Source organism: Balaenoptera physalus (genome assembly GCF_965194825.1).
Source record: "Balaenoptera physalus genome assembly, chromosome: 3".
NCBI classification, from domain to species: Eukaryota; Metazoa; Chordata; class Mammalia; order Artiodactyla; family Balaenopteridae; genus Balaenoptera; species Balaenoptera physalus.
In genome coordinates, this window is record NC_138890.1 from 2,671,915 (window position 1) to 2,698,547 (window position 26,633).

General features: G+C 45.1%; 1 protein-coding gene across 11 annotated transcripts in view; it reads left to right on the forward strand.

Annotated features, from left to right (window-relative positions):
* The window catches only part of LOC309656639 (uncharacterized protein), a 208,396-nt gene that overhangs the window by 61,611 nt on the left and 120,152 nt on the right, over positions 1-26,633 (forward strand). Inside the window, exon 1 of one of the 11 annotated variants that reach the window (XR_014261464.1) lies at positions 17,056-17,181. The exons of the other annotated variants lie outside the window; for them this stretch is intronic. The gene's annotated coding sequence lies outside the window, so the exon portion shown is untranslated. Of the gene's footprint in view, positions 1-17,055; positions 17,182-26,633 lie in introns of those variants that run through there. 11 annotated transcript variants of the gene reach the window in all.

Below are 26,633 nucleotides of genomic sequence, written 5' to 3' on the forward strand. Positions count from 1 at the left end.
AGATTCTCAACCACTGCACCACCAGGGAAGCCCTATTTCATTCTTTTTAATGGCTGAAAAATTCCATTGTATATAGGTACCACATCTTTATCCATTCATCTGTTGACGGACATTTAGGTTGCTTGCATGTCCTGGCTATTGTAAACAGCACTGCAGTGAACACTGGGGTGATGTATTCTTTCAAAGCATGGTTTTCTCCAGATATATGCCCAAGAGTAGCATTGCTGGATCATATGGTAGCTCTATTTTAAGTTTTTTAAGGTACCTCCATACTGTTCTCCATAGTGGCTGTACAAATTTACATTAATACCAACAGGGTAGGAGGGTTCCCTTTTTTCCACACCCTCTCCAGCATTTATTATTTGTAGACTTTTTGATGATGGCTCTTCTGACTGGTGTGAGGTGGTATCTTTGCATTTCTCTAATAATTAGCAATGTTGAGCATCTTTTCATGTGCCTCTTGGCCATCTGTATGTCTTCTTTGGAGAAATGTCTATTTAGGTCTTCTGCCTAATTTTTTTTTTTTTTAAGTTTTTTTTTTTTTGATGTGAACCATTTTTAAAGTCTTTATTGAATTTGTTACAATATTGCTTCTGTTTTACGCCTTGGTTTTTTTGGCCATGAGGCATGTGGGATCTTAGCTTCCTGACCAGGGATCGAACCCACCCCCTTGCATTGGAAGGCGAGGTCTTAACCACTGGACTGCCAGGGAAGTCCCTTTCTGCCTATTTTTTGATTGGGTGTTTGTTTTTTTGAAATTGAGCTGCATGAGCTGTTTGTAAATATTGGAGATTAATCCCTTGTTGGTTGCATCGTTTCTAAATATTTTCTCCCATTCTGTGGGTTGTCTTTTTGTTTTGTTTATGGTTTCCTTTGCTGTGCAAAAGCTTTTGAGTTTAATGAGGTCCCGTTTGTTTATTTTTGTCTTTATTTTCATTACTGTAGGAGATGGATCAAAAAAGATTGCTGCGATTTATGTCAAAGAGTGTTCTGCCTATGTCTTCCTCTAAGAATTTTATAGTGTGCGGTCTTACATTTAGGTCTTTAATCCATTTTGAGTTTATTTTTGTGTATGTTGTTAGAGAATGTTCTAATTTCATTCTTTTACATGCAGCTGTCCAGTTGTCCCAGCACCACTTACTGAAGAGACTGTTTTCTCCATTGTATATTCTTGCCTCCTTTGTTGTACATTAATTGACCATAGGTGCGTGGGTTTATCTCTGGGCTTTTATACCGTTCCATTGATCTATATTTCTATTTTTGCGTCAGTACCACACCGTCTTGATCACAGTAGCTCCGTAGTATAATCTGAAATTAGGGAGCCTGATTCCTCCAGCTCCATTTTTTGTTGACCCAAAGATTGCTTTGGCTATTTGGGGTCTTTTGTGTTTCCATACAAATTAAAAAAATTTTTGTTCTAGTTCTGTGAAAAATGCCATTGGTAATTTGATAGGGATTGCATTGAATCTGTAGATTGCCTTGGGTAGTATAGTCGTTTTGACAATATTGATTCTGTCAATCCAAGAAAATGGTATATCTTTCCATCTGTTTGTGTCATGTTCAGTTTCTTTCATCAGCATCTTATAGTTTTCAGAATACAGGTCTTTGCCTCCTTAGGTGGGTTTATTCCTAGGTATTTTATTCTTTTTGATGCGATGGTAAATGGAATTGTTTCCTTAATTTCTCTTTCTGATCTTTTGTTGTTAGTGTATAGAAATGCAACAGGTTTCTGTGTATTAATTTTGTATCCTGCAACTCTACTGAATTCCTTCATGAGCTCTAGTAGTTTTCTGTAGCATCTTTATGGTTTTCTATGTATAGTATCATGTCATCTGCAAAGAGTGACAGTTTTACTTCTTCTTTTCCTTTTATTTCTTTTTCTTCTCTGATTGCCATGGCCAGAACTTCCAAAACTATGCTGAGTAAAAGTGGCGAGAGTGGACATCCTTGTCTTGTTCCTGATCTTAGAGGAAATGCTTTCAGCTTTTCACCATTGAGTGTGATGTTAGTTGTGGATTTGTCATATATGGACTTCATTAAGTAGAGGTATGTTCCCTCTGTGCCCACTCTCTGGAGAGTTTTTATCATAAATCGGTTTTGAATTTTGTCAAAAACCTTTTCTGTATCTATTGAGATGATCAGATGGTTAAAGTGGTGTATCACAGTGATCCATCTGCAGATATTGAAGAATCCTTATATCCCCAGGGTAAATCCCACTTGATCATGGTGTATGATCCTTTTAATGTATTGTTGGGTTTGGTTTGCTTTTTTTTTGTTTTTTTGGCCATGCTGTGTGGCTTATGGGGTTTTAGTTCCCTGACCAGAGATCGAACCCAGACCCTCAGCAGTGAGAGCATGGAGTCCTAACCCCTGGACCGCCAGGGAATTCCCACGGTTTGCTAGTATTTTGTTGAGGATTTTTGCGTGTGTGTGCACCAGTGATATTGGCCTGCAATTTTCTTTTTGTTGTGGTATCTTTGTCTGGTTTTGGTATCAGTGATGGTGGCCTCATAAAATGAGTTTGGGAGTGTTCCTTCCTTTGCAGTGTTTTGGAATAGTTACAGAAGCGTAGGCATTAACTCTTCTCTACGTTTGATAGAATTTACCTGTGAAACAATCTTGTCTTGGACTTTCGTTTGTTGGGAGTTTTTAAATCACAGTTTCAATTTCAGTACTTGTGATTTTCCTGTTCATATTTTCTGTTTCTTCCTAGTTCAGTCTTGGGAGATTGTACTTTTCTAAGAATCTGTCCATTTCTTCTAGGTTGTCCATTTTATTGGCATATAGTTGCTTGTAGTAGTCCCTTATGATCCTTTGTATTTCTGTGGTGTCTGTTGTAACTTCTCCAGTTTCATTTCTAATTTTTTTGATTTGAGCCCTCTCCATTTTTTTCTGGATGAGTCTGGCTAAAGGTTTATCAGTTTTGTTGTTTATCTTTTGAAAGAACCAGCTTTTAGTTTCATTGATCTTTTCTATTACTTTCTTTGTCTCTAATTTCATTCATTTTGCTCTGATCTTGATGATTTCTTTCCTTCTACTAACTTTGGGTTTTGTTTGTTCTTCTTTCTCTAGTTGCTTTAGGTGTAAGGTTAGGTTGTTTATTTGATATTTTTCTTGTTTCCTGAGGTACAACTGTATTGCTGTAAACTTCCTTCTTAGAACTGTTTTTGCTGCATCCTGTAGGTTTTGAATCGTGTTTTCGTTTTTATTTGTCTCTAGGTATTTTTGATTTCTGCTTTGATTTCTTCAGTGATCCATTGGTTGTTTAGTAGCATATTGTTTAGCCTGTATGTGTTTGTGCTTTTTACAGTTTTTTCTTGTTGAATTATAATCTCATAGCATTGTGATCGGAAAAGATGCTTGATATGATTTCAGTTTCATAAATTTACCGAGGCTTGCTTTGTGGCTCAGCATGTGTTCTATTTTGGAGAATGTTCCATGTGCACTTGAGAAGAATGTGTATTCTGCTGCTTCTGGTTGGAATGCCCTGTAAATATCAATTAAGTTCATCTGATCTAGGGACTTCCATGGTGGCGCACTGGTTAAGAATCCGCCTGCCAATGCAGGGGACACAGGTTTGAGCCCTGGTCTGGGAAGATCCCACATGCTGTGGAGCAACTAAGCCCATGCACCACAACTACTGAGCCTGTGCTCTAGAGGCTGTGAGCCACAACTACTGAGCCCACGTGCCACAACTACTGAAGCCCCCGTGCCTAGAGCCCATGCTCCACAACAAGAGAAGCCACTGCAGTGAGAAGCCTGTGCACCACAGTCAAGAGTAGCCCCCACTTGCCGCAACTAAAGAAAGCCCACGCACAGCAATGAAGACCCATCGCAGCCAAAAATAAATAAATAAATAAGCATTAAAAAGACTCAATGTATAAATAAATAAAAAATAAATAAGTCCACCTGGTCTAATATGTCATTTAAGGCCTATGTTTCCTTACTGGTTTTCTGTCTGGATGATCTGTCCATTGATGAAAGTGGGGTGTTAAAGTTCCCCACTATTATTGAGTTACTGTTAATTTCTCTTTTGATGGCTGTTAGTGTTTGCATTATATATTGAGGTGCTCCTCTGTTGTATGCATATATATTTACAATTGTTATATCTTCTTCTTAGATTGATCCCTTGATTATGTAGTGTACTTTTTTGTCTCTTGTAACAGCCTTTATTTTAATGTCTGTTCCGTCCGATACGAGTACTGCTACTCCAGCTTTCATTTGATTTCCATTTGTGTGGAATACCTTTTTCCATCCCTTCACTTTCAGTCTGTATGTGTCCCTAGATATGAAGTGGGTCTCTTGTAGACAGCATATGTACGGGTCTTGTTTTTGTATCCATTCAACCAGTCTCTGTCTTTTGGTTAGAGTATTTAATCCATATACGTTTAAGGTAGTTATCGATTTGTATGTTCTTATTGCCATTTTGTTAATTGTTTTGGATTTGTTTTTGTAAGATTTTTTTCTCTTGTGATTTGATGACTAACTTTAGTGTTCTGTTTGGATTTCTTATTCTTTTGTGTGTGTATATCTATTGTAGATTTTTTGTTTGAGGTTACCATGGAGTTTTGATATAGCAGTCTATATACATACAAGATTGTTTTCAGTTGCTGGTCTTTTAATTTCAAATGCATTTCCAGTATCCTGTAGTTGTACTTTCCTCTTCTCACGATTGCTGGTTTTGATATTATATTTGTGTGTGGATGATTTCCTACCTCTGCTGTATGTTTGCCTTTAGTGGTGAGCTTTCCCATTTGTAATTTTCTTGTTTGTAGTTTTGGCGTTTTCTTTTCCACCTAGAGAATTTCCTTTAGCATTTGTTGTAAAGCTGGTTTGGTGATGCTGAATTCTCTTAGCTTTTGCTTGTTTGCAAAGCTTTTGATTTCTCCATTGAATCTGAATGAGAGCCTTGCTGAGTAGAGTATTCTTGGTTGTAGGTGTTTCCTTTTCATAACTTTAAATATATTTTGCCACTTTCTTTGGGCCTGTAGTGTTTCTGCTGGAAAATCACCCTATCACCTTCTGCAGATTCCCTTGTATGTTATTTGTTGCTTTTCCCTTGTTGCTTTTAATATTTTCTTTTTGTCTTTAATTTTTGTAAGTTAAAAAAAAATTTATTTATTTGGCTCTGCTGGGTCTTACTTGTGGCACACAGGTTCTTTGATCTTTGTTGCGGCATGTGGAATCCTGAGTTGCAGCATGCAGGATCTTTAGTTGTGGCATACGAACTCTTAGTTGTGGCATGCAAACCCTTAGTGCGGCATGTGAACTCTCAGTTGTGGCATGTGGGATCTAGTTCCCCGACGAGGGATCGAACTTGGGCCCCCTGCATTGGGAGCGTGGAGTCTTAGCCATTGGACCACCATTGAAGTCCCAGTTTTTGTAAATTTGATTAATATGTGCCTTGGGCTGTTCCTCCTTGGGTTTATCCTGCCTGGGACTCTCTTTGCGTCCTTTCCTGTGATAAGGAACTTTTCAGCTATTGTTTCTTCAAATATTTCCTCAGGTCCTTTCTCTCTTATCCTTCTGGGACCCCTATAATGCGAACGAATTTTGGTGTGTTTAATGTTGTTCTAGAGGGTCTCTTAGACTGTCATTATTTCTTTTCATTCTTTTCTCTTTATTCCGTTCCAGGGTAGTGATTTCCATTATTCTGCCTTCCAGCTCACTTATCTGTTTTTCTGCCTCATTTATTCTGCTATTGTTTCCTTCTAGTGTATTTTTCATTTCAGTTATTGTATTGTTCATCTCTTTTTGTTCTTTAGATCTTCTAGGTCTTTGTTAAACATTTCTTGTATCTTCTTGGTCTGTGCCTGCATTCTTTTCCCGAGATCTTGGATCATCTTTACTGTCATTACTCTGAATTCTTTTTTGGGTAAATTGCTTATCTCCACTTCACTTAGTTGTTCTTCTGGGCTTTTATCTTGTTCCTTCGTCTGGGACCTATTCCTCTGCTGTCTCATTTTGTCTAACTTTCTGTGATTGTGGTTTCCGTTCCACAGGCTGCAGGATTGTAGGTCTTTTTTAAAATTAATTAATTAATTAATTTTATTTTTGGCTGCGTTGAGTCTTTGTTGCTGCGCTTGGGTTTTCTCTAGTTGTGGCGAGCAGTGGCTACTCTTAATTGTGGTGCGCGGGCTTCTCATTGCAGTGACTCCTCTTGTTGCGGAGCATGGGCTCTAGGTGTGCGAGCTTCAGTAGTTGTGGCACTCGGGCTCAGTAGGCTCGCAGGCTGTAGAGCGCAGGCTCAGTAGTTGTGGCACACAGGCTTAGTTGCTCCGCGGCATGTGGGATCTTCCCGGGCCAGGGCTCGAACCAGTGTCCCCTGCATTGGCAGTTGGATTCTCAACCACTGCGCCACCAGGGAAGCCCGGGATTGTAGTTCTTGATTCAGGTTTCTGCCCCCTGGTGGGTGAGGCTGGCGAAGGGCTTGTCCTGGCTTCCTGGTAGGAGGGACTGGTTCCTGCCCACTGGTGGGTCTTGTCCCTCTGGTGGGTAGGGCTGTGTCAAGGGATGTGTTTAGTGGGAAGCTGTAGGCTCAGGAAGACGTTAGGCAGCCTGTCTTCCGATGGGCAGGGCTGTGTTCCCACCCTGTTGGTTTTTTGGCCTGAGGCATCCCAGCACTGGAGTCTACAGGCTGTTTGGTGGGGCCGCGTCTTGGTGAGAAAAATCTCGGCCTCCAGGCGGGCTCACGCCAATGAGCACTCCCCAGAACTTACACTGCCAGCGTCTCTGTCCCCACAGTGAGCCACAGCCACCCCCCGCCTCCACGGGAGATCCTCCAACATCAGCAGGTAGGTCTGGCCCAGGCCCTTTTGAGGTCACTGCTTTTCCCCCCGGGTCCTGGTGTGCTGGAGACCTTGTGTGCATCCTCCAAGAGTAGAGCTTCTGTTTCCCCCAGTTGTGTGGAATTTCGGTGAACAAACCCCAGTGGCCTTCAAGCCCAGCTGGTTTGGGCACTCACCCTCCCAATGCCAGACTCCCAGGCTGGGGAGACGGATGTGGGGCTCAGAACTTTCACTCCTGTGTGCGAACCTTTCCAGTGTAAATATTTTCTAGTTTGTGGGTCACCCAGCCGGTGGGTATGGAATTGGATTTTATCGTGAATGCGCCCCTCCTACTGTTTCTTTGTGGCATCTTCTTTGTCTTCAGATGTAGGGTAACTTTTTTGGTAGGTTCTGGCGTTTTTTGGTCAATGGTTGTTCAGCAGTTAGTTGTGATTTTGGTATTTTCATGAGGGGGGCGAGCTCATGTCCTTCTACTCTGCCATCTTGTCTCCAAGCCCCGACTTCATAGAATTTAATTGTAAAATATAGTGTTTGTAGAAAATGCATAAGCCATTGCAGGACCCACCTAAACCTACTAAAGTGGACATCCACGGAAGGACGGCCAGGCCAAGACCTGGATGAATCCCTCACACCAGCCCCCGGTCAACATGACTCCCAGACAGGCCTCCTCTGTCGGGTGAGTGACAAGTGTGTGCCTCCCTGGGTCACTGTGTTTTAATTCTGTGTGCTTTCTTTGGAGTGCAAATGGCATTCTGTCAGTTTTCCGTTACTCAGTGCTGTTAGCTGCCCATGGGATGGCGGTCTGGTCACTCTTGCTAGTCTGTAGGGCCCTGTGATGGGGCTGCACCCTGTTCATTTCTTGATTCTACTGCTAGTAGCCACTTGGGTGGCCTCGAGGGTTTTCTGTTATGACATGTGCTTCTGAAAACTTTGGAAATCTTATACACTTGGATGTCTTGGCGTCTTCTTCTCCAAATCGCCCATACTAGACCCCTGTTTCTCAGCCCCCAAACATTTTCTCTTGTGTTTTATGGTTGCCCTTTAGGAGGGGGATCAACCCTGCCCCCCACCCAAGATGGGCTTGGTTGTCAAGATGATTGCCACTTGCACCAAGAGGATCAGAAGATAGTTGGTAATCTGGGGAGATGGACGCAGGTGTACGCTCTTGCAGGTGGCCAGAGGAAGAGCTGGTGGGGCCTCCGTCATGGCTGGGCGTTTGTGAGGTTTGATCTTCCCACCCACAGGACGCATGGCACTCGTGGGCCTCCTTATCCATTCGCATAGACTGGGCCAGGCAGGGAAGAGGGTGGGGCTCTGAAAGCTCTTCCTAGTCAGACCACAGATTAAATCACGAATGGATCCAGCCTCTTGATTGTAATTCACCTCCGACGTTTGCTTCATGACTGACACACCTCATCTCATCTAATCGAATATGAACTTGTCTGAGTGTGAAGTTTAGAAGCCTAGTGCCCAAGCAGTGTATTTTAGTTAAGACAAGCAGACGTGGGAAGAGCGTTGGAATCCGCTTAATCCCAGGGCATTGGAGAGGGGCGGGAGACACACTGGGGGATTCCGGGCTCTGTTCAACTGTTTCTGCCATGCTTTTGTGCCGCCTTGCCAGGGCTGTCTACCCGCATGCAGTGAAAGGCCCCTTCAGGGAAACTGCCCCTTCCCTGGCTGGCCAACGAATAGTCCTCAGCCAAGCGGTCAGCAGCTCCATGGAAAGCATCTACGTACCAGCCATCTGCTGCACGTGGCTAGAGTATTTTGGGTATTTCCTGAGTGCCACGTGTGCTGTGGGTCCACAAGACCATCGTCATGTGGGAGGTGCCAGGGGCACTGGTTCACCTCTGTCCTGCCAGCCCCAGTTCATTTCAGGAAGGAGGCCTCTGGAGGGGTGAGCCTGTGTGGTGCTGCAGGCCCAACCCAAGGCATCAGGGCAGCTGGGTGCCCGCAGCCCGGGCTCAGGGCCTGGGAGGGCCTCGGCTCCAGCAGGGCCCAGGGAGTGGCCGTCGTGGTGCGCTACTGCTCTGGAGCGCTAGGAGGGCTACCAGATGCCCGTGGGCAGTTAACGCTGCATGGTAAATTGGGCCTGCCGGCCTACAGACCCCTGGACGTATGAGATGGTGGTCTGTTTGTTCCAGTGGATGAACCTACACTGACATGTTGTAATCACCCACAGTCCACAGTTGACTTTGCATGTATGTTCTCTGGGTTTAGACAAAGATGCATCCACCTTTATAGTATCCTACGAAACATGTTCACTGCCCTAAAAACTGCCCTGGGCTCCTCCTACTCACCCCTCCCCCAGCCCCAATCCCTGGCAACCACTGGTCCTTTTACTACCATCTCCATAGTTTTGCCTTTTCAAATAGATTTAGAAAAATCTTTTGATATGCTGTGATTGTTCTTCTTTAGACTGCTGAAGTGATTTTAAAAAATTATTTATTTCTTATTATTTTTGGCTGTGTTGGGTCTTAGTTGCTGCACGTGGGATCTTCGTTGTGACATGTGGGATCTTTCGTTGTAGCGCATGGGCTTCTCTCTAGTTGTGGTGCATGGGCTCCAGAGCACATGGGCTCTGTAGTTTGCAGCACACGGGCTCTCTAGTTGAGGCGCGCGGGCTCAGTAGTTGTGGCGCGTGCGCTGTGTTGCCCTGTGGCATGTGGGATCTTAGTTCCCTGACCAGGGATCAAACCCACGTCCCCTGCATTGGAAGGTGGATTCTTAACCTGGACCGCTAGGGAAGTCCCCTGAAGTGATTTTTGAATGTTGAGCCAACCTTGCATACCTGGGATAAATACCGCTTGGTTATGGTCTATGTTACTGGATTCAGTTTGTTAATTTTTTTTTTTTTTTTTTTTTTTTTAAGGAACACTATTTATTTATTTACTTATTTTGGCTGTGTTGGGTCTTCGTTTCTGTGTGAGGTCTTTCTCTAGTTGCGGCAAGCCGGGGCCACTCTTCATCGCGGTGCGCGGGCCTCTCACTATCGCGGCCTCTCTTGTTGCGGAGCACAAGCTCCAGATGCGCAGGCTCGGTAGTTGTGGCTCACGGGCCTAGTCGCTCCGCGGCATGTGGGATCTTCCCAGACCAGGGCTCGAACCCGTGTCCCCCGCACTGGCAGGCAGACTCCCAACCACTGCGCCACCAGGGGGGAGCCCAGTTTGTTAATATTTTTTAAAAATATTTATTTATTTATTTAGACTGCAGTGGGTCTTAGTTGTGGCTTGCGGGATCTTCCTTGAGGCATGCGGGCTTCTTAGTTGCAGCATGCAAACTCTTAGTTGCGGCATGTGGGATCTAGTTCCCTGACCAGGGATCAAACCTGGGCCCCCTACATTGGGAGCATGGAGTCTTAACCTCTGGACTCCAGGGAAGTCCCCAGTTTGTTAATATTTTGTTTGGGATTTTTACATCACTGTTCATGAACGAGATTGATCTATAGTTTCCTTGTAATGTCTGTGTCTGGTTTTGTTATTAGGGAAATGCTTACCTCATAGAATGAGTTAGTGCACATTCCCTCTACTTCTGTCCTCTGAAACTAATTGTAGAGAATTAATTTCTTCCTTAAATGTTTGGTAGAATTCACCAGTGAACCCATCTGGATCTGGTGCTTTCTGTTTTGGAAGGTTAGTAATTATTTTATTTTTTACTTTACTTTTTTATTGAAGTATAGTTGATTTACAATAGTGTGTTAGTTTCAGGCGTACAGCACAGCGATTCAGTTTTATACACACACACGCACACAAACATATCTTTTTCAGATTCTTTACTCTTACAGGTTATTACAAAATATTGAGTATAGTTCCCTGTGCTATACAGTAGGTCCTTGTTGGTTATCTATTTTATATATAGTAGTGTGTATATGTTAATCCCAACTTCCTAATATATCCCTCTGTCGACGCCCATTTCCCCTTTGGTAACCATAAGTTTGTTTCCTATGTCTGTGAGTCTCTTTCTCTTTTGGAAATAAGTTCATTTGTATACTTTATTTTCTTTTACTTATTTATTGTTTTAGATTCTACGTATAAGCGATATATGATATTTGTCTTTCTCTGTCTGGTTTACTTCACTTAGTATGACTATCTCTAGGTCCATCCATGTTGCTGCAAATGGCATTATTTCATTCTTTTTTATGGCTAAGTAATATTCCATTGTATATGTACCATATCTTCTTTATCCACTCATCTGTCGATGGAAATTTAGTTTGCTTCCATGTCTTGGCTATTGTAAATAGTGCTGCTGCCAATTTACATTCCCACCAACAGTGTAGCAAGGTTCCTGGAAGGTTACTGATTGTTCATTCAGTTTCTTTCATAGATACAGGACTATTCAGATGATCTATTTCTTCTTGTGTGAGTTCTTGCAGGTTGTGTCTTTCAAGAAATAGGGCCATTCCATCGAGGTTATTAAATTTGTGGGTATAGTTGTTCATAGTGTTCCATTATTACCCTTTCAACATCCATAAGACGTGTAATGATATCCCCTAGTTCTTTGCTGATAGTAATAATTTCTGTCTTCTCTATTTTTTCCTAGTTAGCGTATGGTTTTATTGATCTTTTCAGAGAGCCAGCTTTTGGTTTAGTTGATGTTCCCTACCAATTTCCTGTTTTAAATTTTATTGATTTCTGCTCCAAATTTTAGTATTTTTTTCTTCTGATTACTTTAGATTTAATTTGCCCTTTTTCTAGTTTCTTAAGGTAGAGGTTTAGATTATTGATTTTTTTTTTTTTATGTAAGCATATATTTCCACGCTAAGTCAGTGCTAAAGGCATTCGCCCAGAGGACATGTGTGAGTACATGTATGTGTCCCACCCCCGGCAGCGTTGACACACAAGGAGGCCTGGAGCAAGAGAGTGCAGAGCCACCCCGCGGTCAACCTGGGCCCTGGAGAACAGCCCCCAGGTGGAGGCTGGTGCTGGGTCTCCTCTAGTTCCTTCCTTCGCAGGCTGGGGCTCTTGGCACAGGCCCCGAGCCACAAACAAGAGCGCCTCAGGGATCTACGGTGGGCCCTCAACACCTCCATTTTCAGCCCACTCTGGTGAGGGAGGCAGCATCCCCATTTTCTGGATGGAGAAACTGAGTCTGTCCAAGGCTGCTTAGAAGCCGGATCCAGCCAGCCCCAGGATAGGCGGGGAACTGCCACAACAGTTCCACCCTCTGCCGGGGGTGAGGCAGCTGCGGACGCCCCCGCCAAAGGGCTGTGTGCACTAGCCGTGCCAGGGCCAGCTCCCAAATGGGCCAGCGAGCCCGAAAGGCCGAGCCCTTGCCAGTACAGATGGGGTCGTGGCCGGGCTGCTCATGCCCCAGGCTTCTAGTGGCGGCTCCTCTTGTTCCAAACACCATGGGACGGATGTCTCGAAAATGCATAATGAGCCTGGCCACGAGAGAAAGGTATTCATCCCGGGTCTTGGCCTTCAGAAACACGTGGCTCTCCACGTCCTTGCTGGATTTACTGTGGGCCACGCCAGCCTTCCTCATGGCATCCTCTATTTGGCTGACCAGCTTCTGCCGGAAGGCGGCGCTCCGCCAGTCGGTCTCCTGCCCCGAAACGTACATGCCGGTGCCCCGCTCCTACCACCCGCGGCCTGCTCAGAAGCCGCCGCCTCAACCGCAGCGCCAGGCCCAAACCCCGATTATTGATTTTTGATCTTCTTTTTTTTTTTTTAATTTTATTTATTTATTTATTTATGGCTGTGTTGGGTCTTCGTTTCTGTGCGAGGGCTTTCTCTAGTTGCGGCAAGTGGGGGCCACTCTTCATCGCATTGCACGGGCCTCTCACTATCGCAGCCTCTCTTGTTGCGGAGCACAGGCTCCAGACGCGCAGGCTCAGTAATTGTGGCTCACGGGCCCAGTTGCTCCGCGGCATGTGGGATCTTCCCAGACCAGGGCTTGAACCCGTGTCCCCTGCATTAGCAGGCAGACTCTCAATCACTGCGCCACCAGGGAAGCCTGATCTTCTTTTGTAATATATCCTTTCAGCGCTTTCTCGCTCTAAGCATTGCTTTCACTGCATCCCTCGCAGTTTTTTAAAAAATTTATTTATTTATTTTATTTTTGGCTGCATTGGGTCTTCATTGCTGCGCGCAGGCTTTCTCTAGTTGCGGTGAGCAGGGGATACTCTTCGTTGCGGTGCACGAGCTTCTCATTGCGGTGGCTTCTCTTGTTGCAGAGCACGGGCCCTAGGCACGCGGGCTTCAGTAGTTGTGGCTCGCAGGCTCATTAGTTGTGGCGCATGGGCTTAGTTGCTCCATGGCTCGTGGGATCTTCCTGTACCAGGGCTTGAATCCGTGTCCCCTGCATTGCCAGGCAGATTCTTAACCACTGGGCAGGCGGTTCTTAACCACTGTGCCACCAGGGAAGCCCTGCATCCCTCAAATTTTGGTAAGTGTTATTTTCATTTTCATTAAGTTCAAAATATTTTTTATTTCTCTGGAGATTTCTTCTTTGATCCATTTGTTATTTGGAAGTTTGTTGTTTACAAGTACTTGGGGGACTTTCCAGCTACCTTTATGTTATTTCCAATTTAATTCCACTGTGGCCTAAGAATATCCATTGTGATTTCTATTCTTTTAAATTCATTAAGGTTTGTTTTATGGCCCAAGATACGGTCTTTGTTGGTGACGGTCCCACGTGCACTTGAGAGGAATCTGTGTGCTGCTGTCTTTGGATGACGTCGTCCGTAGTTGTGAATTATATCCAGTTATGGATGGTGCTGTTGAGTTCATTTATGTGCTTACTCACTTTTTGCCTCCAGGATCTGTCATTTCTGATAGAGATACATTGAAGTCTCTAACTTTAATAGTGGATTCATCCATGTTTCCTTGCAGTCATATCAGTTTTTGTCTCTAGCATGTGGACTCTGTTGTTAGGTGCACACGCACTAAGGTTGTTATGTCTTCTTGGAGAATCGATGCCTTTGTCATCATATCATGCCTGTCTTTATCTCTGAGAATTTTCCTTCCTCTGAAATGTGCTCTGTGTGAAGTACAGCTACTCAAGTTTTGTGTTTTTTTTGTTTTTCGTTTTGTTTTTTCTTTTTTGGCTGCGTTGGGTCTTCGTTGCTGCGTGCGGGCTCTTTCTAGTTGCAGCAGGAGGGGCCTACTCTTCGTTGTGGTGTGCGGGCTTCTCATTGCGGTGGCTTCTCTTGTTGCAGAGCACGGGCTCTAGGCACACAGGCTTCAGTAGTTGTGGCTCGCGGGCTCTAGAGCTCAGGCTCAGTAGTTGTGGCGCACGGGCTTAGTTGCCCTGCAGCATCCGGGATCCTAGTTCCCTGACCAGGGATCAAACCTGTGTCCCCTGTATTGGAAGGAAGATTCTTAACCACTGCACCAGCAGGGAAGTCCCCCATCTTATATCTATGTCCATGTAGCCACACATCCAGAACCTTCCAAGCTTTTGTACAGATCTCCAATCCTAGCTGACGTCCTGTCTCTTCTGCCTGAAAGACTTCCTTTCCCTTTTCTGGTAGTGCCAGTGTGCTGGGGATGGATTCTTTCAGCATTTCTGTGTCTGACTCAGTTTCCATAGAAAGGTGTTTCCTCTTAGTATAGACATCTTCTGTGACACACAGTTTTGCTCTGAGCATTTAAAATACGTTACTGCAGTGTATTTGCACTGGCATTATTTCCAGTGAGAACTCATGTGTCCGCCTTATGTTTGTTCATCTGTGTATTGTGTGTTGTTTCTCTCTGGGTGCTTTGAAGACATTCTCTTCATCTCTGGTTTTGGTTTTGTTTTGTCTCACTGCATGGCTCGTGGGATCTTAGCTCCCTGACCAGGGATGGAACCCAGGCCCTGGGCAGTGAAAGCATGGAGTCCTAACCACTGTACAGCTGGGGAATTCCCTCACCTCTGGTTTTGAGAAATATAATTATGACAAGCCTCGGTGTAGACTTCTTTGTTTCCTGTGCTTGGTGATTGTCGACCTTCTTAGATATGGGCTTTATATTTTTCATTCACTTTGAAAAATTCTCAGCGATAATTTTGATTATTATAGCTAGCAGATTTTCTTCTAGCTTCCTTCTCTCATTTGGGAATCCAGTTACATGTGTAGTTGGTTGTTAGGGGTCCTTTCACAGCTCACAGATGCTCTTTACATTTTTTGATACTGTATTGCAAAGTTCACATCTTTGCAGTAAAGACCCATCCTTACGTTCACGTCTCTTTTTTCTGCAGTATTTTATCTGCTTTTAATGCCATGCAGTGTGTGTGTGTGTGTGTGTATAGTTTTAATTTATTTATTTTACTTATTTAGTTATTTTTGGCTGCATTGGGTCTTTGTTGCTGCACGCGGGCTTTCTCTAGTTGTGGCGGGCGGGGGCTACTCTTCGTTGTGGTGCACAGGCTTCTCATTGCGGTGGCTTCTCTTGTTGCAGAGCACAGCCTCTAGGCGTGTGGGCTCAGTAGTTGTGGCTCGCGGGCTCTAGAGTGCAGGCTCAGTAGTTGTGGTGCACGGACTTAGTTGCTCCGCGGCATGTGGGATCTTCCCGGACCAGGGCTCGAACCTGGTCCCTTGCATTGGCAGGCGGATTCTTAACCACTGCACCACCATGGAAGTCCCTCCATTCAGTATATTTTTCATCTAAGATGTTGTAGTTTCCGTGTCCTGAAGTTTGATTTGGATCTTTTAAAATAATATCTCCATTTCTCTATATAAGGTTTTTGTCATATAGAACAGGGGTCCCCAACCCCCGGGCCTGTTAGGAACCAGGCCGCACAGCAGGAGGTGAGCAGTGGGCAAGCACACGAAGCGTCATCTGCCCGTCCCCATTGCTCGCATTACCGCCTGAACCCTCCCCTCTCCCACATCCGTGGAAAAATTGCCTTCCACCAAACCGGTCCCTGGTGCCAAAAAGGTTGGGGATCACTGATATAGAAGACAATTATAAAAGTTCCTTCTCTAATTGTAACGTGGTGTCAGTGCTGGGGTGTTTCAATAGATTGATTTTTTTTCTCATCATCATGAGTCTTGCATTTCAACCTTTTAAAAAATTTTATTTATTTTTTGGCCACACCTCGAGGCACGTGAGATCTTAGTTCCCCGATCAGGGATGGAAACCATGCCCCCTGCAGTAGAAGCGCGGAGTCTTAACCACTGGACCGCCAGGGAAGTCCCTACATTTCAACTTTTTCGAATGCCTTATATTTGATCAGATGCCAGACATTATGAACTTTACCTTGACGGGTGTTTGGTATTTTCATATTCCTGTCAATATTTGATGGACCTGAATTCCTAGAATCCTGTTGTTTACTTCTTTTGGGCCTTGGGTTCAGTGTCAAGAGCTTTGCACTTCTCCCTCACAGTTAATTTGCACAAAACTTCACACTTAAGTCCAAACTAAAAATTCTCCAAAATAATATTCCGATTGGAAAAATAGGCCTGTGTTCTTTTTTATTTTTTAATTTATTATTTTTTATTTTATTTATTTTTGGCTGTGTTGAGTCTTCGTTGCTGTGCGCAGGCTTTCTCTAGTTGCGGCGAGCGGGGGCTACTCTTCGTTGCGGTGCACGGTAGGCCTGTGTTCTCTTAATGGCCTAGTGTTCTTCCAGAAAGATGGCCAGTCAGGACTGGTGGTGGCCGTTCTAATTTCCCTCTGGGTTTCTGACAGTTTGGAAGGTGCATTAAAAAGAATACCACCTCCCCAGTCCTTCAGTGTTTTCCCACTGTTAACCACCTCTGCAGATCTGATGCTTGTTTCATGTGCTGATAGCTGTGTTGGGCAAGGAAAAGGGAGATAAAATAGTTGTTGTCATTTGAAATGGGTGATCTTGATGCAGACATGGTTCATTTCTAGAGCATTTCTGTCATTTCTTCATAGTGCACATGGGGACGAAATAAACCAGGAATGGTCACAATCTAATCTAACTGCTGGAGAAATAAGTTCAAGATGTCAGAGGTGCTTGGGGAATTCCCTGGCGGTCCAGTGCTTAAGACTCCATGCTTCCACTTTAGGGGGCGTGGGTTCAATCTGTGGTCGGTGAACTAGGATCTTGCATGCTGCCGTGGCTTGGCAAAAAAAAAAAAAAAAGATGTCACAGGTGCTGTTAGATGTATGGCATGTGATGAGACCAGTGAACAAGACTCTGGATAGAGTGGAAAGGTCTGACTCCGAAGGCTTAGATTTGAAGCTGGAGGACGACAGAGCCTTGGGTGAACATAGTATGATTGAGTCCAGTTCCCCTGGGCTGTGAGCTGCACCAGCCTTCCTGCTCGTACTGGAGGACGTGGGTTTGTTGCTCTAAAATATGTGCTATGTTTCGGGACTCAGTGGTCTTTGAGGATGCGGCTGCGGGCTTCACCTGGGCAGAGTGGGCTTTGCTAAGTCCTGTTCAGAGGAACTCTACAGAGATGTGGTGCTTCGAACCTTCGGGAACGTGGCCTCAGCAGGTAGGGGTGGCATCAGTCCTTCACTTGTCCTTTTAGAGAACAACCTATCTTACTCTGTTGACCTTGTTCCAAGATTTGGGCTGAGAAACGGGCACACGTTAGCAAACACACAGACGTGGTCAGAGGCCTCATGGAGTCTTGAGACTAATGAACAGCTTTAGTTTGAAAACAAAGATCTGCTTAAACATCTTTTAAGATGTTTTAAGCTGAGTTTTTTAAAAAATATTTATTTGGCTGCACTGGGTCTTAGTTGTGGCACGCGGGATCTTCATTGCCACGTGCGAGATCTTCCTTGCAGCACGCGGTTATCTAGTTCTCCCCCCAAGGATCGAACCCAGGCCCCCCCCTGCATTGGAAGCATGGAGTCTTAACCACTGGACCACCAGGGAAATCCCTAAGCTGACTTTTTCTCTCTTGAGGCTCCTTAAACTGATAAGCGAGCATAGTTTTCAAATGTTGGGTTGGGGCACCCTTATCCGAGGAATAGTATGCTTAAAACGCACTGCAGAATCAAAAACATAAACAGTCACAAATATTGGGAAATGTGTAGTTATAATAATCGTGAAAAACTATCAGTCCTTACATCATTAATGATTATGAATTTTAAAAAATATTATTTATTTATTTATTTTTGGCTGTGTTGGATCTTTGTTGTGGTGCGCGGGCTTCTCATTGCAGTGGCTTCTCTTGTTGCGGACATGGGCTCTAGGCGCACGGGCTTCAGTAGTTGTGGCTCGTGGGCTCAGTAGTTGTGGCTCGTGGGCTCAGTTGCTCCGCAGCATGTGGGATCTTCCCAGACTAGGGCTTGAACCCGTGTCCCCTGCGTTGGCAGGCGGATTCTTAACCCCTGCGCCACCAGGGAAGCCCGCTTATGAATCGTTAATGTACCTCGTCCATATGTGGAACAACCGTGATGAAGATGATCAGTGGGGAGAAACCTAAAGCGAGACCACAGTCTTACTGTGAAACAGAGACACCCTGCTGGAGTCGAATCCTACACATGTACCGAGTGCGGGGAGGCTTCCGTGGAAACCCACGTCTAGACCCCAGCCTTCAGTGTGAGGCTGGGCAGACGGGTCTCGTATCTAAGCGTTGATGTGAGATCTCACACTGTAGGCAAAACCTATCTGTGTCAGGAATGTGGGACGGCCTTTCCTTTTCTCTCCTCTTCAGAAACATGTCTCCCTGGTAAATGCCACGTGAGGAATGTGGCGGAACTGTGTCGTCACTCATCTTTTCAGACATGGGAGTGGTCACAAGCGAGCAGAAAACCTATGAAGGGAAAGAACATGGCAAGGTTCTTGTTTATTGCTCTGCCCTTAGAAGACCCGGGACTGCTCATAATGGAATAAAGTCTTGGGAATATAAGGAATGTGGGAGAGGCTTTCGTCGTCATTACACGACGTAAAAGCACTCACTTTGTAAGTGTGAGATGTCGGAGAGCCTTTATTCATTCCTCACGCCCAGCAGCACGATTATGGTTGAATAACACCCGCGTACTGACTGCAGTGCCTCCACGAGGAACCATGTGTTAGCTCAGGAGGACGGAGTGAGAGACCTTATCAGGAGGTCTCGCCTCGTGTTCGCCAGGTTTGTGGAAGGAGCAAGGAAGCAGGATTTGTGCATTGGATGTACTCATGGGGTAGCGTATGGAAAGAATTTTAGTAATTCTTACCTGCAGAGCTGGAAAAATGGAGTGGAGCTAACTTGTAATTGGGGAACGTGGAAAACGTTCCTCCAACTATTGATAGAATAGGTTTGAGAGCTGCTCTTGTTTTTGGTTTGGACAATACTTTTGTGTTTCTAGACATGACTGTACAGTGGCCTTATGGGTGTTCTCCATCCCCATCAGAGCGATGGTGTGGTTTTATGCTCCACGGATTGTTTAACAGAACCCGCCGACCATTCTGTGAGTGCCCAGCAGTATGTGCCAGGTCAGCTGCTGGGCTGTCAGGCAGCTGTCTTTTGTCAGCCCCTTCTCTTGTCCACAAGCAGATGGAGTCCAGCTTCAAGACCCTACTGTATGGTACCCAGATCTTTATTACAGATTTTGTAATCTGGATGTTTTCCAGAGAATGGCTGTACTTGGAATAGGATTAATCTCACCTGCCTCTTTTTTTTGATGCAAAATGATCAGATGAATCCTGATGCGACAGTGGCTGTGCAGTTGCATTTATTTATTTTTTATTTTTTTAAGATTATTTAATTTATTTTGGCTGTGTTGGGTCTTCGTTTCTTTGCAAGGGCTTTCTCCAGTTGTGGAAAGAGGGGGCCACTCTTCATCCCAGTGCGCAGGCCTCTCACTGTCACGGCCTCTCCCATTGCGGAGCACAGGCTCCAGACGCGCAGGCTCAGTAGTTGTGGTGCACGGGCTTAGTTGCTCCGCGGCATGTGGGATCTTCCCGGACCGGGGCACGAACCCGTGTCTCCTGCATTGGCAGGCGGATTCCTAACCACTGCGCCACCAGGGAAGCCCGCATTTATTTTTTTTTAATATTTATTTATTTGGCTGCACTGGGTCTTAGTTGCGGCACACGGGATCCTTAGTTGCGGCATGTGGGCTCTGAGTTGTGGCATGCGGGATCTAGTTCCCTGACCAGGGATTGAACCCGGGCCCCCTGCAATGGGAGCGTGGAGTCTTAACCACTGGACCACCAGGGAAGTCCCTGCAGTGGCATTTAAACCTCTAAAGAGAGTAGGGCAACTGTAACACAGAAATTTACTAGAAATAAAAATGTTTTTTTCCCCAAAGACAGGGTCCTAGGTTACCAAACACAGTCAATGGAAATATCCCCAAATGTAGATGGTCTTTTGCAAAGATCTGCATGGCTTTGTAAAAAAAATTGAGATGAAATTCACAACACCTACAGCTAACCAATTAATAATGTACAATTTGGTCCATACACTGTGTTGTGCCACCACCATCTCTAATGTGAAAGCCTCTTCCTCACGCCAGGACACCCCGTGCCCTTTAAGCAGTGGCTCCCTATTTCCCCTGTAGCCTTCCCGGCAAGCGCTCGTCTACTTTCTGCCTGTATGGATTTGCCTATTCTGGTGATTTTATATAAAAGCAGTCACAGGGGGACTTCCCTGGTGGTCCAGTGGTTAAGACTCTCCCTGCAGGGGGCAGGTTGGTTCCTCCCACATGCCACGCTGCGTGGCCACCCCCTCCCCCCCCAAAAAAAGTCGCACAATATGTGATCACTTGGGTCTAGTGTTCACTCAGCGTAATGTTTTTGCGGAGCATCCACGTTGCAGCATGTGCAGAACCTCTTTCCTTTTCATGGCAGAGTGTGATTCCACTGTGTGTGTGTACACCACAGTTTGCCTATCCATTCGTATGTCGATAGACATTGGGGTTGTTTCCACCTTTCGGTTGTGGAAAAAACCCCCCTGCTGCTCTGAGCATCCGTGTACAAGCTTCTGTGTGCACCTGAGTATTCATCTCTGTTAGGCGGATACCCGTGAGTGGAGTTGCTGGGTCGTGTGGTGATTCTTTGACTTTCTGAGGGACTGCCAAACTGTTTTCCATAGTGGCTGCACCTGCACCATTTACATTCCCATCAGCAGTATACAAGGTCTCCTATTTCTCCACATCTTTTGGGAAAACCTGTGTTTTATTTTTTAAAAATTATAGTCCCCATAGTGGGTATGCCGTGATATCCTAAGTGACCAATGATGTTGAACTTCTACTCGTGTATTTGCTGACTATGTATCTTCATTAGAGAAATGTCTGTTCAAGTCTGTTGCCCATTTTTAAAAACTAGGTTGCCTTGCTGCAAGAGTTCTTTATATTCTGGGTACTAAACCCTTATCAGATAAAGGACATTTGAACAAAATGCAATGTATGGATCTTGTTATATCCCTGTGGTGATGATTAGGGAAGCTGACTGCTGCTCGTGTTTATTTGAATATGGTAAACGCAAGTTGTTTATTTTCAGGTGTGATAATGGACTTCGGATTATGTTTTAAAAAAAATATATATTCCAAAATATTCATGGATTAAATGGTATATCTGAGAGTTTCTTCAAAATTATGTGGAGAAATGAGTGGAGTAGAAATAAAAATTGAAAAGTGTTATAGGAAAGTAATGGATATATACAGTTTTATTGTGTCTTTTCATATCCTTCTGAAAACCATTTTTTAAAAACAATTTATTTATTTATTTATGGCTGTGTTGGGTCTTCGTTTCTGTGTGAGGGCTTTCTCTAGTTGCGGCAAGTGGGGGCCACTCTTCATCGTGGTGCACGGGCCTCTCACTATCGTGGCCTCTCTTGTTGCGGAGCACAGGCTCCAGACACGCAGGCTCAGTAGTTGTGGCTCACGGGCCTAGTTGCTCCACGGCATGTGGGATCTTCCCAGACCAGGGCTCGAACCCGTGTCCCCCGCATCGGCAGGCAGACTGTCAACCACTGTGCCACCAGGGAAGCCCTAAAAACCGTTTTTTAAAATCGTGGTTAGATACACATAACATAAAATTTACCATCTTAACCATTTTAAGTGGTATTACATTCACATTGTTGTGCAACCATCACCATAACCCAAGCCCATAACTCTTTTCATCTTGTAAAACTGAAACAATAAAAACATAACTCCTCATACTCCCTCCCCCCAGCCCCTGGCAACCGCCATTCTGCTTTGTCTTTATGAGATTTGACTCCATACCTCCTATAAGTAGAATCATACAGTATTTGTCATTCGTGATTAGCTGATTGCAATGAACATAATGCCCTCAAGGTTCATGCATGTTGTAGCGTATTAAAGAATTTCCTTCCTTTTATTCCAGTGTATGGATGGACCACACTTTGTGTATCCATTCATTCTTTGATGAACACTTACGTTGCTTTACATATTTTAACAATTGTGAATCATGCTGCCATGAACATGGGTAAACAAGTATCTCTTTGAGACCCTACTTTCAGTACTTTAGCATATATACCCAGAAGTGGAATTGTGGGAGAATATGGTAATTCTTTCAGTTTTCTGAGGAACTACCATACTGTTTCCACAGCTGCTTTACATCTTACATCCCTACCAACAGTGAACAAGGATTCCAGTTTTTCCACATCCTTGTCCATACTTGCTTTCTGGGTTTTTGTTTTTGTTTCTTTTGATAATAGCCATCCTAATGTGTGCGAGGTGGTATTTCATTGTAGTTTTGATTTGCATTTCCCTAATGATTAGTGATTTTGAGCATCTTTTCATGTGCTTATTGGCCACTCATATGTTTCTTTTTTTTTTTCTTTTTTTTAAACTTGAGTCAGTATGAATTTTTATTAACACACATTTTTCAAAGTCTGTACAAACCAAAACATTCCTGTGTTTTAAAAAGTCCATTATTACAAACATACAAATAAACAAAAGGTGTTACCAAAAGTTAGCTACACAAATTCATGGTAAAACAGTGTCATGATTTTTAAAAACCGAAATTTCAAGACTGAGGTTTCTTCCTTCCCTTTTTGGAACTTGTAGAAAGTTAGAAAATGTGTGGATTTGCTTTATATTAAATGCCAAGACCTTAAAAAAAGATTTAGTATAAAACTAAATGTTTTTACATTGTCACTTCATGTAACAGAATTTCTCAAGTCTTTAAAATTAAAAAAAAAAATGACTAACTTTTTTCACACAGTTTATCTTTACCTAAAAGTTTCTCATTCAGAAAGTTACAAAACTATTTAGCACTGCTATTTCCCTCACTTAGAAGGGAAAATTACATCCTCTACTAGAGTGATATATAAGTAACATGGTCCACTGTTCCTCTTACCAGAAGGAAGTCCCTCATTTCCACATCTCTGTCCAGTTATGTGCATGGCTCCCTTGTGAGAATGCTCACCAATTAGAAGCATTTGCTCCGAGGAAATGCCTAGCAAGTTAAACTTACTGCTGCTACACTTTTGGTAGACTGAGGTACAGATGTCATCTGCCCTTATGATTACCTCTAACTCTAGTACCGCCCCCTGCATTAATGATTCCAAGGTAGCTGGTTTTACTGTTTCATGGCACACTACACATCTCTAGTTCCTTTCACAAACATCATATAGAGGACCTGAGACAGTGGCTAGAAATGCCAATCTGTCCTCTCACCTGGAAAAGGAAATCCATGTGCCTGAAGGGAAAACAGGACAAAATTCAGGCTGGGGCCAAGCTGCTTTTGAGAGAGAAGCACCTGTTTTCAACACATTTCCATTAAAAGCAGGGAGTGTACAGGCTGGGGTGGGTGAGGAGGAGTGGGGAAGAGGTAGAGTGATATCACTGCCCCAGTCAGACTTACAGCCACTACTACAGCAGCTCATACTAACCTCCAAAATGCTCTGGAGTCCAAATATTATCCCATTTTGAATCAGGTAAAAAAAAAAAAGTTACCTGAATTTGGCCCAGTATGACAACGGATATAAGTAAAGGGTATTTTTTTAAAAAGAGGTGGCAGTGTGAGAATTTAAAATCAGTCACATAAAACAGTCAAGAAAGGGGTAGGGGAGAGACGTGTCCAGTACAACCTGGACAGCCTTTCTTTCTGCCCTTAAGTCCCTTTTGGAGGATTTCTTGGAAGAGCATGTAAGAAGATACTTAACTCCATACTTAGATATTGAATTGTTTGATCTTGGCCATCAGTTTTTTTTTTTTAATAAATTTATTTATTTTATTTATTTATTTTTGGCTGTGTTGGGTCTTCGTTGCTGAACGCGGGCTTTCTCTAGTTGCAGTGAGCGGGGGCTACTCTTTGTTGCGGTGCGCGGGCTTCTCATTGTAGGGCTTCTCTTGTTGCGGAGCATGGGATCTAGGCACGCGGGCTTCAGGAGTTGTGGCACGTGGGCTCAGTAGTTGTGGCTCACGGGCTCTAGAGCGCAGGCTCAGTAGTTGTGGCTCACGGGCCCAGTTGCTCTGCGGGATGTGGGATCATCCCGGACCAGGGCGTGAACCTGTGTCCCCTGCATTGGCAGAAGGATTCTTAACCACTTCGCCACCAGGCAAGCCCCAGCAATCAGTTTTTTTTTTTTTTGTAATTAATTTATTTATTTTTGGCTGTGTTGGGTCTTCGTTTCTGTGCGAGGGCTTTCTCTAGTTGTGGCAAGCGGGGGCCACTCTACATTGCCGTGCGCGGGCCTCTCACTATCGCGGCCTCTCTTGTTGCGTAGCACAGGCTCCAGACGCGCAGGCTCAGTACTTGTGGCTCACGGGCCTAGTTGCTCTGCGGGATGTGGGATCTTCCCGGACCAGGGCTCGAACCTGTGTCCCCTGCATTGGCAGGAGGATTCTTAACCACTGCGCCACCAGGGAAGTCCCTCCAGTTTTCTTTTGATTGGCGTTAGCATGGTATGTCTTTCTCCATTCATTTTCTGTTATTTGCATCTTTATATTTAAAGTGAGTTTCTTGTAGACACCCTATGTTTGGGTCTTGTTTCCTTGATCCACTCTGACAATCTGTGTGGTAAGCTCCACAGGGGTCTTATGTAAGGGGTGCACAAGGGGAAGCAGGGGAGACTGTTGATCACAAGGGCCGCTGGTGAAGTCATATGAGGAACTTATGTTTGTTCATGACTCTGGGGGCTGCCGTCTAGGGCATGCACTCATGCAAGGGGCTAGTGTCAATTCAAGGACGCTGGAGGCTGCTTGGCCCAACAGAATTCAAGGACCCTGAAGGCTGCTTGGCCCAACAGAATTCAAGGACACTGAAGGCTGCTTGGCCCAACAGAATTCAAGGACGCTGGAGGCTGCTTGGCCCAACAGAACGGATGCCAAAGCAGCGGTACCACGGAGCAGCTTAGCTAAACCCTCGACAGTCCGTCCTGTGATGCCTCGGCATCAGGAGTAGCAATCCTCTGAGTAGCAGATACGTCCAAGGACATAGATACTGAGGCCACTGTAGCACACACTTAACCAGGGCAGCAGTGATGAAGGCCGTGATGAAGACTCCATAGAGTCTGAAACCCTTTTCTCAGCCACTGCCTTGAGTTGTTAGGGTTCCTACAGCAAGAGGTGCCCTGCAAGGAACAGACTCACTTGGTTAATCATCACTGTTTGTGCTAGTGAGTCATGCTGTTGCTGCATCAGACTCTGAGCACGGTGGAGCGTCTGCATGTGGTTGTTTAGGGTGGTTGGTCATTGCTGGGTGGCTTTTTTTTCTTTTAATTAATTTATTTTTGGCTGCGTTGGGTCTTTGTTGCTGCACGCGGGCTCTTTCTAGTTGCAGCGAGCGGGGGCTACTCTTCGTTGCGGTGCACGGGCTTCTCACTGCGGTGGCTTCTCTTGTTGAGGAGCACGGTCTCTAGGCACACGGGCTTCAGTAGTTGTGGCACGGAGGCTCAATAGTTGTGGCTGACGGGCTCTAGAACGCAGGCTCGGTAGTTGTGGTGCACGGGCTTAGTTTCTCCACAGCATGTGGGATCTTCTGGGACCAGGGCTCGAACCCATGTCCCCTGCATTGGCAGGTGGATTCCCAACCACCGCACCACCAGGGAATTCCCTGCTGGGTGGCTTTTAACATTTGATGTTGTTCCTACGCCCCCGAGTCCCCTGGTGATGGCCAGTCCCAACAGGACAGGGACAGGAATGGCCCTCTCTGTATGTGAGCAGGACAGCTCTAGTGGAAAAGTGTCAGAAGAGTGAAGGGTGCCGGGATCTTAAAAGTAACACTGTTGTAACCATAGGGGTTATCTCTGTGGATATGCTGCAGACTGGGCAGGGTCCAGCGGGCTTGCTCCTGACTACTTGAGTCAGGTCCAAAGTAGAATCTGAATGAGGTGTCAGTTATCGTTTGGGGGCAGTGAGTGTACAGGGTGAGGGGCAGTGTCTGTGCTTGCATGTAGTTAGTAGCCTTTAGAAAGTACCACCACGAGCGGGGGTGGTTAGTTATTCTGGTTATCCTGATGCTTACCCTCAGGTTGCCCCGTATGGGGTCCTGATTAGGGGTTTTGTTTAGCCCAAGTGAGGCTCAAGGTATTTTGGAGGGAATTAGCACATAGCTGATCACTGCAGGTGATGACTGCAGGTTAGTGACCTGGGGATGTAGGTCTGGCCCCGCGTAGAGACAGAGACAGCGTTGTTTTTGCTTGTAAGGCCGAGGCTGCTGTCAGAGGTTTGCACAAATGCATTTGTCCTGGCAGGTGTGGCCTACTTGGTCGTGGTGTTGGAGGGGATTCTGGCGTGTAGCGGGGAGCGGCTTGTGCCTACCATGTGGGTACAAAGGAGGGCAGCAGCTTTGAGTACGGAAGGTGGTGGTGGGAATAACGAGGGAGTCGGATCTGTTGTGGGTGCATCGGGTGGGGAGCAAACGCTGTCATCAGCGCATCAGCCGGCACACACGGCAGCAAGAGGTCCCTGATCATAGGCTCTAGGTAGGTCAAGGTAGGAGCGCTGTGAGGAGGTGCCCCCCGTGGCTGATGGGGGTTAGAATACACGGCTTGACTTGTCATGAAGGCAAAATGATGTTACTGGTGCCATGCAGTTGGCAG